This window comes from Delphinapterus leucas, chromosome X (genome assembly GCF_059928025.1).
Source record: "Delphinapterus leucas isolate spDelLeu-1000000601 "Yukka" chromosome X, BTC_Dleu_Yukka2, whole genome shotgun sequence".
Lineage (NCBI taxonomy): Eukaryota > Metazoa > Chordata > Mammalia > Artiodactyla > Monodontidae > Delphinapterus > Delphinapterus leucas.
Window position 1 is genome coordinate 78,492,768 of NC_143150.1, and position 10,114 is coordinate 78,502,881.

Below are 10,114 nucleotides of genomic sequence, written 5' to 3' on the forward strand. Positions count from 1 at the left end.
GGTTGAAATTTATGAAGAAAATTCCAGATATGTAATTGGAAAAAGGTGGAATATTTTAATATACTTTTCAGATAGTCCTGGATAATCTTTGATGCTATACCAAAATTCAACAAATGATAGTTTCTTAAAGGTTCGTTGCAATGTGGAATCTTAACTATATCAATTACCTTTTTTTGAAGGTTAAAAATCTTTTTATTTAGAAAAAGTAGAAATGATTGTATGATAATTTGAACAGCTAGGTTGTATAAGAAATAACCTGAAAATTCCCTTTTGATATCCTCCAACAGTTGAGTTCTATTACATGTGCCTTGTTCTTTCTTCAGACCTGAAAAAATGTAAAATTGATTTTTCAACACATGATTATTTTTCCCTTTCCCATGTTTAGAAATACTTATGATCCCTCAGATAGTTCCTTTTGGAATAAACTTTCCTCTTCTCACCCAGCCAGCTCCAGTGGGTTCACCTTTATAGGCTCTGGGACCAGGACAGAAGGTAAGTCATGTGAATGTTTCTTCACTGGGCTCAATGGCCTTTTATTGTTCTATCACATTAAAATTTGTTGATTTGTCTTGCACTTTGTCTCATGCATTTTGAAGTTTTGTTGTTAGGCACATACACATTAAGAATTCTTATGCCTTTGTGGGGAATTGATCCCTTTATCATTATGTAATGCCCCACTTTATCCCTGATAATTTTCCTTGCTCTCAAGTCAGCTCTGTCTAAAATTAATATACCTACTCCAGTTTTCTTTCGATTAGTGTTAGCATGGTGCATCTTTCTCCATTCCTTTATATTTAATCTATATGTGTCTTCATATGATTCTATTTCTCTCCTTTCTTAGCCTATTGATTAACTTTTTTTTTTAGTGGTTGCCCCAGAGTTTGCAATGTACATTTATAACTAATCTAAGTCCACTTTTCAAATAACACTATATGGCATTACAGGTAGCACACCATCTATTTAGTAATTCATTCTAGAATTTTGCTGTGATTTCATACTACTTTCTCCATTCTAGTGAGTAATAACAAAGTATTCCTAATTCGCCCCTCTTATTCCTTGTATCATTGTTGTCATTCATTTTGCTTAACAAGCTATAATCATCATATACATCATTGATATTATTTTGAGCAAACTCTTATTTGTTAGATAAAGTAATAAGAAAAAGTTTTTACTTTACCTTCATTTATTTCTTCTCCATTGCTCTTACTTTATACAGATTCAAGTTTCTAACCTATATCATTTTCCTTCTCTCTTAGCCTTTCTTACGAGGCAGAGCTAATGACAACAAACTTCCTCGATTTTTGTTTATCTGAGAAAGTCTTTATTTCTCCTTAACTTTTGAAGGACAATTTTGCAGGATACAGAATTTTAGATTGGTGTTTTTCTTTTCTCTAAACTCTTTAAAGATTTAAATCCACTCTCTTCTTGTTTCCATTGATTCTGACTAGAACTCTTATCTTTGTTCCTTTATTGGTCAGGTGTTTTTTTCCTTGGGCTTCTTTCAGGAGTTTTTCTTTATCTTTGATTTTCTTCAGTTTGAATATAATATGCCTACATGTAGGGATATGGGGGAGGTTTGTTGTTGTTTTGGTTTTGTCTTTGTTTTTCATTAATCTTGCTTGGTGTTCTCAGAGCTTCCTGGATCTGTGGTGTGGTTTCTTATATTAATATGGGGAAAGTCTCAGTCATTATTGCTTTAAATATTTCTTTTCTTTTCTTTCTTCTCCCTCTGATATTACCATTACATATATGATACACTTTTTGTACTTGTCCCACAGTTCTTAGACATTCTGTTCTTCTTCTTTTTTTCAGTTTTCTTTTCTCATCTCTTTGCTTTTCAGAGCTGGAAGTTTCTATTGACATATACTCAAGCTCAGAGATTCTTTCTTCAGTTGTGTCTAGTCTATCAATGAGCCCATTAAAAAAGCATTCTTCATTTCTGTCACGGTGCTTTTTACTCTAGCATTTCTTTTTGATTCTTTTTTAGAATTTCCTTTTCTCTTCTTGCATCACTCACATGTACTTACATGTTGCTTACTTTTTCCACTGGAGCCCTTAGCATACATATATGCAATGGAATATTACTCAGCCGTAAAAAGGAACGAAATTGGGTCATTTGTAGAGACGTGGATGGGCACAGAGACTGTCATACAGAGTGAAGTAAGAAAGAGAAAAACAAATATCGTATATTAACGCATATATGTGTAATCTAGAAAAATGGTACAGATGAACCTGTTTGGTAGGCAGAAATAGAGACACAGATGTAGAGAACAAACATATGGACACCAAGGAGGGAAAGGCGGAGTGGGATGAATTGGGAGGTTGGTATTGACATATATGTACTAATATATATAAAATAGATAACTAATGAGAACCTGCTGTATAGCACAGGGAACTCTACTCAGTGCTCTGTGGTGACCTAAATGGGAAGGAAATCCCCAAAAGAGGGGATATATGTATACATATAGCTGATTCACTTTGCTGTACAGCAGAAACTAACAAAATTTTAAAACTACTATACCCCCCCAAAAATCAAAATTATTTTAAATTGCTGGTATATTAATACTAGTATTCCTGCCATATAGGACTCTGATATTTGCTCTGTTTTTTCAAACTGTTATTTTTTGCCTTTTAGTATGCCTCATCATTTTTTATTAAAAACTAGACATGATGTACTGGATAAAAGGAACTGTGGTAACACCTTTATTAATATGTTAGAAAAGTGGTGGGAGGGGAAGAGTTCTATAGTTCTATGATTTGGTCTCAATCTTTGTGAGCCTGTATACCTGCACTATAAACTTAACAAATCCTTCAGTTTTATCCTACACTTAGGTGGCACAAGATGGTAATGGGGAATTGGACATTTTTTTTTCTGTTACATCAGTTAGGCTTGAGGTAGCTTCAAGATGGCAGAGGAGTAAGACGTGGAGATCAACTTCCTCCCCACAAATACATCAAAAATATATCTACATGTGGAACAGCTCCTACAGAACACCTACTGAACGCTGGCAGAGGACCTCAGACTTCCCAAAATGCAAAAACTCCCCACGTACCTCAGTAGGACAAAAGAAAAAAACAGACACAAAAGAATAGAGATGGGACCTGCACCTCTGGGAGGGAGCTATGAAGGAGGAAAAGTTTCCAAACACTAGGAAGACCCTTCACTGGTGGATATGGCGGGTAGGCAGTGGGAAAGCTTTGGAGCCATGGAGGAGAGTCCAGCAACAGGGGTGCAGAGGGCAAAGAGGAGAGATTCCTGCACAGAGGATCGGCGCTGACCAGCACTCACCAGCCTGAGAGGATTGTCTACTCACCCGCCGGGATGGGTGGGGGTTGGGAGCTGAGCTTTGGGATTCAGAGTTCAGATCCCAGGGAGAGGACTGGGTTTGCCTGTGTTAAAAGAGCTTGAAGGGGACTAGTGTGCCACAGCTAGGAGGGAGGGAGTCCAGGGAAAAGTCTGGAACTGCCTAAGCAGCAAGAGACCATTGTTTTGGGGTGCATGAGGAGAGGGAATTCAGAGCACCACCTAAACGAGCTCCAGAGAAGGGTTCAAGCCACAGCTATCAGTGTGGACACCAGAGATGGGCGTGAAACACTAAGGCTGCTGCTTCAGCCACCAAGAAGCCTCTGTGCAAGCACAGGTCACTATCCACAACTCTCCTCACAGAAGCCTGTGGAGCCCGCAACTGCCAGGGTCCCGTGATCCAGGGACAACTTCCCCAGGAGAATAAACGTCGTGCCTCAGGCTGCTGCAATGTCATGCTGGCCTCTGCCACTGCAAGCACACCCTGCATTCCGGACCCCTTCCTCCCCCTGGCATGAGTGAGCCAGAGCCTCCTAAGCAGCTGCTCCTTTAACCCAGTCTCATCTGGGCAGGGAACAGACGGCATCACGCGACCTACACACAGAGGTGGGGACAAATAAAAAGCTGAACCGCAGGAGCTGTGAGAACACAGGAGAAAGGGAACTATCTCCCAGCACCCTCAGGAGCACTGGATTAAAGCTCAACAACCAAATTGATGTACCCTGCCCCTGTGGAATACCTGAATAGACAAGGAGTCATCCCAAAATGGAGGCAGTGGACTTTGGGAACAACTGTAGACTTGGGGTTTGCTTTCTGCATCTAAATTGTTTCTGGTTTTATGTTTATCTTAGTTCAGTATTTAGAGTTTATTATCATTGGTAGATTTGTTTATTGATTTGGTTGCTCTCTTACTTTTCTTTTCCATATTTATATTTTTCCTTGATCTCCTTTTGTGAGTGTGTATATATATGTTTCTTTGTGTGATTTTGTCTGTATAGCTTTGCCTTTACCATTTGTCCTAGGATTCGGTCTGTTGATTTTTTGTTTTCCTTCTGTATAGTTTTTAGTGTTTGTTATTATTGCTGGATTTGTTTGTTGGTTTGGTTGCACTCTTCTTTCTTTCCTTCTTTTTTATAATTAATTTTTAATTTTTAATAATACATTATTTTTCATTTTAATAATTTTATTTTATCTTTCTTTCTTTCTTTCTTTCTTTCTTTCTTTTTCTTCCCTTTTCTTCTGAGCTGTGTGTTTGATAGGGTCTTAGTGCTGCAGCCAGATGTCAGGCCTGAGCCTCTGAGGTGGGAACACCGAATTCAAGACATTGTTGCACCACAGACTTCCCGGCACCATGTAATATCAAATGGCAAAAGTTTTCTAGGAGATCTCCAACTCAATGCTAAGACCCAGCTCCACTCAACGACCTGCAAGCTACAGTGCTGGACACCCTTTGCCAAACAACTAGCAACAGAGGAACACAATCACACCCATTAGAAGAGAGGCTGCCTAAAATCATAATAAGTTCACAAAAACCCAAAACAAACAGCCAGAAACGATCCTGCCCACTAGAAAGACAAGATCCAGCCTCATCTACCAGAACATCAGCACCACTCCCTTCCACCAGGAAGACTACACAACCCACTGAACCAACCTTAACCAATGGGGGAAGACACCAAAAACAATGTGAACGATGAACTTCCAGCCTGTGAAAAGGAGACCCGAACCAGTAAGTTAAGAAAAAGGAAAAGACAAAGAAATATACAGGAGATGAAGGAGAAAGATAAGAACCCACCAGACCAAACAAATGAAGAGGAAATAGGCAATCTACCTGAAAAAGAATTCAGAATAATGATAGTAAAGATGATCCAAAATCTTGTAAATAGAATACAGAAAATGCAGGAAACATTTAACAAGGACCTAGAAGAACTAAAGAGGAGACAAGCAATGATGAACAACACAATAAATGAAAATAAAAATACTCTAGAAAGGATCAAAAGTAGAATAATTTAGAAGAACGGATAAGTGACCTGGAAGATAAAAGAGTGGAAATAACTACTGCAGAACAGAATAAAGAAAAAAGAATGAAAAGAACTGAGGACAGTCTCAGAGACATCTAGGAAAACATTAAATGCAACAATATTTGAATTATATGGGTCCCAGAAGGAGAAGAGATAAAGAAAGGGACTGAGAAAATATTTGAAGAGATTATAGTTGAAAACTTTCTAATATGGGAAAGGAAATAGTTAATGAACTCCAGGAAGCAGAGAGTTCCATACAGGATAAATCCAAGGACAAACACACCAAGACACATATTAATCAAATTATCAAAAATTAAATACAAAGAACACATATTAAAAGCAGCAAGGGAAAAACAACAAATAACACACAAGGGAATCCCCATAAGGTTAACAGCTGATCATTCAGTAGAAACTCTGCAGGCCAGAAGGGAGTGGCAGGACATATTTAAAGTGATGAAGGAGAAAAACCTACAACCAAGATTTCTCTACCCAGCAAGGATCTCATTCAGATTTGATGGAGAAATTAAAACCTTTACCGACCAGCAAAAGCTGAGAGAGTTCAGCACAACCAAACCAGCTTTACAACAAATACTAAAGGAACTTCTCTAGGCAAGAAACACAAGAGAAGGAAAAGACCTACAATAACAAACCCATAACAACTAAGAAAATGGGAATAGGAAGTTTTCAAGCAGCTCATGCAGCATATTGATAATTACCTTAAATGTAAATGGATTAAATGCTCCCACAAAAATACACACACTGCCTGAAGGGATACAAAAACAAGACCCATATATATGCTTGTCTACAAGAGACCCACTTCAGGCCTAGAGACACATACAGACTGAAAGTGGGGGGATGGAAAATGATATTCCATGCAAATAGAAATCAAAAGAAAGCTCGAGTACCAATTCTCGTATCAGACAAAATAGACTTTAAAGACTATTACAAGAGACAAAGAAGGACACTACATAATGATCAAGGGATCGAACCAAGAGGACAATATAACAGTTGTAAATATTAATGCACCCAACAAAGGAGCACCTCAACACATAAGGCAAATACTAACAGCCATAAACGGGGAAATCGACAGTAACACAATATAGTAGGGAACATTAACACCCCACTTTTACCAATGGACAGATCATCCAAAATGAAAATAAATAAGGAAACATAAGCTTTAAATGATACATTAAACAAGATGGACATAATTGATATGTATAAGACAATCCACCCCAATACAACAGAAAATACATTCTTCCAAAGTGCTCATGGAACATTCTCCAGGATAGGTCATATCTTGGGTCACAAATCAAGCCTTGGTAAATTTAAGAAAACTGAAATTGTATCAAGTAACTTTTCCGACCACAACGCTATGAAATGAGATATCAATTACTGGGAAAAATCTGTAAGAAATACAAACACATGGAGGTTAAACAACACACTACTTAATAACCAAGAGATCACTGAAGAAACCAAAGAAGAAATAAAAAAATACCTAGAAACAAATGACAATGAAAACACAATGACCCAAAACCTATGGGATGTAGCAAATGCAGTTCTAACAGGGAACTTTATAGCTATATAGGCATACATTAAGAAACAAGAAACATCTCAAATAAACAACCTAATCTTGCACCTAAAGCAATTAGGAAAGAAGAACAAAAACCCCAAAGTTAGCAGAAGGAAAGAAGTCATAAAGACCAGATCTCAAAAAAATGTCAAAGGAAGGAAATGAGAGCACAGATCAATAAAACTAAAAACTGGTTCTTTGAGAAGATAAACAAAATTGATAACCCATTACCCAGACTCATCAAAAAAGAAAAAAGGGGGAAGACTCAAATCAATAGAATTAGAAATGAAAAGGGAGAAGTAACAACTGACACTGCAGAAATACAAAGGATCATGAGAAATTAGTACAAGGAACTCTATGCCAATAAAATGGACAACCTGGAAGAAATGGACAAATTCTCAGAAATGCACAACCTGTCAAGTCTGAACCACCAAGAAATAGAAAATATGAACAGACCAATCACAAGCACGGAAATTGAAACTGTGATTAAAAATCTTCCAACAAACAAAAGCCCAGGAGCAAATGGCTTCACAGGCGAATTCTATAAAACATTTAGAGAGGAGCTAACACCTATCATTCTCAAACTCTTGCAAAATATAGCAGAGGGAGGAACACTCCCAAACTCATTCTACGAGGCCACCATCACCAAAACCAGACAAAGATGTCACAAAGAAAGAAAACTACAGGCCAATTTCACTGATGAACATAGATGCAAAAATCCTCAAAAAAATACTAGCAAACCGAATATAACAGCACATTAAAAGGATCATACACCATGATCATGTGGGGTTTATTCCAGGAATGCAAGGATTCTTCAATATATGCAAATCAATGAACGTGATACACCATAGTAACCAACTGAAGGAGAAAAAACATATGATCATTTCAAGAGATGCAGTGCAAGCTTTTGACAATATTCAACACCCATTTATGATAAAAGCCCTGCAGAAAGTAGGAATAGAGGGAACTTTCCTCAACATAATAAAGGCCATATATGACAAACTCACAGCCAACATTGTCCTCAATGGTGAAAAACTGAAACCATTTCCAGTTAGATCAGGAACAAGACAAGGTTGCCCACTCTTACAACTATTATTCAACATAGTTTTGGAAATTTTAGCCACAGCAATCAGAGAAGAAAAAGAAATAAAAGGAATCCAAATCGGAAAAGAAGAAGTAAAGTTGTCACTGTTTACAGATGACATGATACTATACATAGAGAATCCTAAAGATGCTATCAGAAAACTACTAGAGCTAATCAATGAATTTGGTAAAGTAGCAGGATACAAAATTAATGCACAGAAATCTCTGGCATTCCTATACACTAATGATAAAAAATCTGAAAGTGAAATTAAGAAAGCACTTCCATATACCATTGCAATAAAAATAATAAAATATCTAGGAATAAACCTACCTAAGGAGACAAAAGACCTGTATTCAGAAAATTATAAGACACTGATGAAAGGAATTAAAGATGATACAAATAGATGGAGAGATATATCATGTTTTTGGATTGGAAGAATCAACATTGTGAAAATGACTCTACTACCCAAAGCAATCTAAAGATTCAATGCAAGCCCTCTAAAATTACCACTGACATTTTTCACAGAACTAGAACAAAAAGTTTCACAATTTGTATGGAAACACCAAAGACCCCGAACAGCCAAAGCAATATTGAGAAAGAAAAATGGAGCTGGAGGAATCAGGCTCCCTGACTTCAGACTATACTACAAAGTACAGTAATCAAGCCAGTATGGTACCGGCACAAAAACAGAAAGATAGATCAATGGAACAGGAGAGAAAGCCCAGAGATAAACCCATGCACATATGGTCACCTTACCTTTAATACAGGAGGCAAGATTATACAGTGGAGAAAAGACAACGTCTTCAATAAGTGGTGCTGGGAAAACTGGACAGCTACATGTAAAAGTATGAAATTAGAACACTCCCTAACACCATACACAAAAATAAACTCAAAATAAATTACAGGCCTAAATGTAAGGCCAGACACTATAAAACTCTTAGAGGAAAACATAGGCAGAACACTCTATAACATAAATCACAGCAAGATCCTTTTTGACCCATGTCCAGGAAATGGAAATAAAAACAAATGTAAACAAATGGGACCTAATGAAACTTAAAAGCTTTTTCACAGCAAAGGAAACCATAAACAAGATGAAAAGGCAACCCTCAGAATGGGAGAAAATATTTGCAAATGAAGCAACTGACAAAGGATTAATCTCCAAAATTTTCAAGCAGCTCAATATCAAAGATACAAACAACCCAATCCAAAAATGGCAGAAGACCTAAATAGACATTTCTCCAAAGAAGATATAAAGATTGCCAACGGACACATGAAAGGATACTCAACATCACTAATCACTACCGAAATGCAAGTCAAAACTACAATGAGGTATCACCTCACACCAGTCAGAATGGCCATCATCAAAAAATCTACAAACAGGGCTTCCCTGGTGGCCCAGTAGTTGAGAGTCCGCCTGCCGATGCAGGGGACACGGGTTTGTGCCGCAGTCTGGGAAGATCCCACATGCCACAGAGCGGCTAGGCCTGTGAGCCATGGCCGCTGAACCTGCACATCTGGAGCCTATGCTCCACACTGGGAGAGGCCACAACAGTGAGAGGCCTGCATACCACAGGAAAAAAAATATCTACAAACAATAAATGCTGGAGAGAGTGTGGAGAAAAGGGAACCCTCTTGCACTGTTGGTGAGAACGTAAATTGATACAGCCACTGTGGAGAACAGTATGGAGGTTCCTTAAAAAACTAAAAATAGAACTACCAGAAGACCCAGCCATCCCACTACTGAGCATATAACCTGAGAAGACCATAATTCAAAAGGAGTCATGTACCAAAATATTCATTGCAGCTCTATTTACCACAGCCAGGACATGGAAGCAACCTAAGTATCCATCGACAGAGGAATGGATAGAGAAGGTGTGGCACATATATACAATGGAATATTACTCAGCCATAAAAAGAAATGAAATTGAGTTATTTGTCGTGAGGTGGATGGACCTAGAGTCTGTCATACAGAGTGAAGTAGTAAGTCAGAAAGAAAAAAACAAATACCATATGCTAACACATATATATGGAATCTAAAAAAACCAAAATGGTTCTGGAGAACCTAGGGGCAAGACAGGAATAAAGATGCAGACGTAAAGAATGGACTTGAGGACATGGGGAGGGGGAAGGGTAACCTG

At 37.8% G+C, this 10,114-nt stretch overlaps 1 non-coding gene across 1 annotated transcript; it reads right to left on the reverse strand.

Moving 5' to 3' along the window:
* Nucleotides 1–396: 396 nt before the first annotated feature.
* Nucleotides 397–522, reverse strand: LOC115802269 (small nucleolar RNA SNORD22). Its single transcript, XR_004022699.1, has one exon. It is a non-coding gene; the product is annotated as a small nucleolar RNA SNORD22 (small nucleolar RNA).
* Between the last annotated feature and the right edge of the window lie 9,592 nt (nt 523–10,114).